Source organism: Haemaphysalis longicornis, unplaced genomic scaffold (genome assembly GCF_048455015.1).
Source record: "Haemaphysalis longicornis isolate Haplotype H1 unplaced genomic scaffold, Haemaphysalis longicornis Haplotype H1 scaffold_5, whole genome shotgun sequence".
NCBI lineage: Eukaryota > Metazoa > Arthropoda > Arachnida > Ixodida > Ixodidae > Haemaphysalis > Haemaphysalis longicornis.
The window spans coordinates 45648345-45651788 of record NW_027526385.1 but is presented as its reverse complement, the minus strand read 5'-3'; positions in this window follow the sequence as shown (position 1 = coordinate 45651788).

Sequence of the window (3444 nt, the reverse complement as noted above, 5' to 3'; positions counted from 1 at the left end):
GACCACCCCGTCGGCGCTCGCCCCGCGCGCGCACGCAGTTCCCATGACGCCTTGCGCACGCCCGCCAGGGGAAGGAGCGGCGCTGCAGTTTCTGGAAAGGTCTATTGCCGTTTTTTCATCAACTTGCACAAGTAGTTTGTCCCCCCAGTACACAGAAGTATTTTTTGTACCAGACTTTGCAATGGTTTTCGATGGGAAGACTAAAAACTAACGGAATGTAACATGTACAACCCGACATTGTGACTTCCGAAAAAACTATTTCGGGAACAATTTTAAGCGGGTTAATTTTTATTGAATGGTCAATCGATGAAACCTCTACAAAGAGCACCCCCTTGCAGGTGCTGTTAAATTTCGCCGTTGACGGGAGCGTTGGCGCTGAAAATCCTTGGCTCTCAGAGGGTTTTGGAGCCGTTTGGCTGAATTTTTGCAATTTTCAAGCTTTTGGAGCAGCCTGGCGCAGGAAAACAAATTTTTATCGAAAATGCGCAACATGCGCAGCTGTCTCACCCCTGATCATTTTCATAAATAAGGGAGCTTTGGCATGGTAGGGGAATTCGGGAGTGAATGCAAATCAAACCCAGGGCCTTTGGAACGAGGGTCGACTGCGCATCCTTCACACCACTTCAGTTGCACAAGTCCAACCTCCGACATATAAAAAGAAATCCGTACACGCACCTCCACGTAGAATGAGGTAGCACTTCCTAGTGCGTCATTAGGCTCAACGTTAAGGTAACCACCCATTAAGGGGGACCCACCTGTTAACATTCCTATTCGACCCACAGACTAATAAACCATTGTGTACCTATACGAAAAGTTTTGTCTACCCATGAAGATGCTCCATGCGGCCTAGTTTGCTTATATCAAAAATATGTCACTTCTGTACTGAAACTAAGAAATAAAACTTTGTTTTGCTTGACAGCCTAGTGAAAGTAAATGAACTAAAATGCATTTCACATTTGTTTTTTATTTAAGTAAAAAACATTTCTAAACGAAGCAAACTAGGCCATCAGTACCATTTTCATGTATTTGTACAACTTTTTGTACAGGTACACGATGCTTTTTACGCCAGTGGGTCAATGAATTTGTAGGTCCCTTAGGAATGTGATCCGGTCAATTTTCCTAAGGCCTGCCAACATACTTGCTCGTGTAGATTGGCCAGTGACGATGACAGCAGCTGACGGGAGCAAACGGCCGTTCCGTTAATTCCCATTTGGCTGCGACTTCAACATGCCCGCCCACAATTCTCACACACCCACCCAGTGGGACTGACTAGAAATGACAACAGCTGCTGCCAGAGGCTCACGGCCGGTTTATTATTTGGCTGCAGCGTGAATGTACCCACTTGAAGGACAACTCTACGGTGTTCACACTCTCGGAGTCACAACACGTAAGTGCTTAGGTGTCATCAGACTTTATTATCCCTTGTCCACTAAAGGTCCCTGTCTGCTTTGGTATTCAAAGCTTGGCACACAAAAACAGGATAGCCTCTCAAATGATGTACTCAAGGCCACACAACCTTTGTGACCACAAACATGACTTTATACAGTCGAAACCCGCAATAACGAAATCGCCGGGGAAACCGGAAAAATTCGTTTTCGCGAGGATTTCGTTGCCGCGAGTACGAGACATAAAAACAGTGATATGGCCAGCAGAACGAAAATTTATTGCCAGAAGTCAGTCAACTTACTTTGCCGACCCTTGCCATGCAACAACTTCAAAGCTCTCCCTTCGCACTGAAAAAAGTGGTCCATTGCCACGTCGTCGTCATGTGCGGCGAAGAAGGACCGAAGAGTGTCGAGGGCATCCAAAACAACCCGCGGGTTGGGTTTCTCCGCGTGCTTGTCTTCTTGGTCCTCGGTGTCGTCAGCTTCGCGCACGCTTTCGATAATGGCCTCGTCGGTCACTTCTTCATGCACGATGACATCGTCATCGGCGCGAACGAACGCATCAACCGTGAGCCCATCTGGGATGTCGATGTCGATGGCTCGAAGTGCCCCCCAGGCGTTGGTCAGCGATAGCGGCACTGCTGGCACTGCGCTGCCAGCACTCTCGCCGTCAAGTGCACCTTCGTCGAAATCTTCGTCTGGTGAAGCTGAAGCGCAATCCGTGCGTGATGCTTGCACGGTGGTGGTGAAGCCCGCGTGCCTGAAGCAGTTCTCAATCAGGGAAGGGGATGTCGCAACCCATGCGGCGGCCACCATCTCGAAGGCCATGCACAAATTCACGTCGGTGGGACGCTTGTGGTGGAGGTTCAGTAGCAGACGCTGGATCAACCTCTCCCTGTAGGCGCACTTCACGCTGCGAATTACGCCTTGATCGAGCGGCTGCAGAACGGAAGTGCAGTTTGGTGGAAAAAAAACCAAGCGCACGTTCGTGAGCTCCGTCTCGTCCATGTGGTGGGCGCTGCAGTTATCTAAAAAAAGGGCCACCGACCTGCCCGCCTTGCGCATGTCGGCATCGAACGCCTCAACCCAGCTGGAGAAAAGAGCGCGAGACATCCACGCCTTCTTATTAGCGGCGTACTGAACGGGCAGCGAGCGGCGGTTTCCTTTGAAGCAGCGGGGCTTCTCGCTCCGGCCGATGACTAGAAGTGGCCGCTTGTCTGTGCCGTCCATATTGCAGCACAACAAAATGGTAACGCGTTGCTTGCTGTGCTTGCCTCCATGGCATTTCTGGCCTTTCAATTCCAGGGTCTTCGACGGGAGCATTTGAAAGAACAACGCCGTCTCGTCCGCGTTGTACACGTCGCAGGGCTGGTACTGGTCGAGTACTTCTCTGTTGGTCAGCAGCCATGACGACGTTACAGGGTCAACGCTTGCTGCTTCTCCCGAAATCGCCTTGGCCACGATGTCGTGCCGGGCTTTAAAGCGACCCAACCATCCAACGCTTGCTCGGAACTGGTCGTGCCCGAGGATGCAGGCAAAGTCCAGTGCCTTCTGCTGTAGTATTTTTCCCGTAAGTGGCACTCTGTTGGCACGCTGTTCGCAAAACCACGCGAACACCGCCTTATCGACGTCCGGAAAGGCCGCCGCGGTCACCGTCTTGTTCTGCGCACGTGCGCCATTATCAAGCGCAGCGAGAATGGCATCTTTGCCCTTCAATATGGTCGAAAGCGAGCTGCACGCAATTCCATACTCGTCGGCGATGTCTTTCTTTTTTCTGCCCTTATCAACTTCCGCAATGATGGCAGCTTTATCGTGAAGCGTCAGAAACTTCCGCTTTTTGGCTGGTGGCGGCATCTTAGCAAGATCCGATGGGCCGGTCGCCACACACACAACGAACTCACGAACTCGCGTGTGCGATGCTACGGAAGTGACGGAATGACGGAAGCAACGCAGGATAGGATTGTGTCGCCCCCTAAGGGTGTCGCTCCAAGGCTGCTTAACATGATGATGATATTGTTGCCGTTCTTTTCTTTCTCCGCGATAACAGAGAATCTGCTCC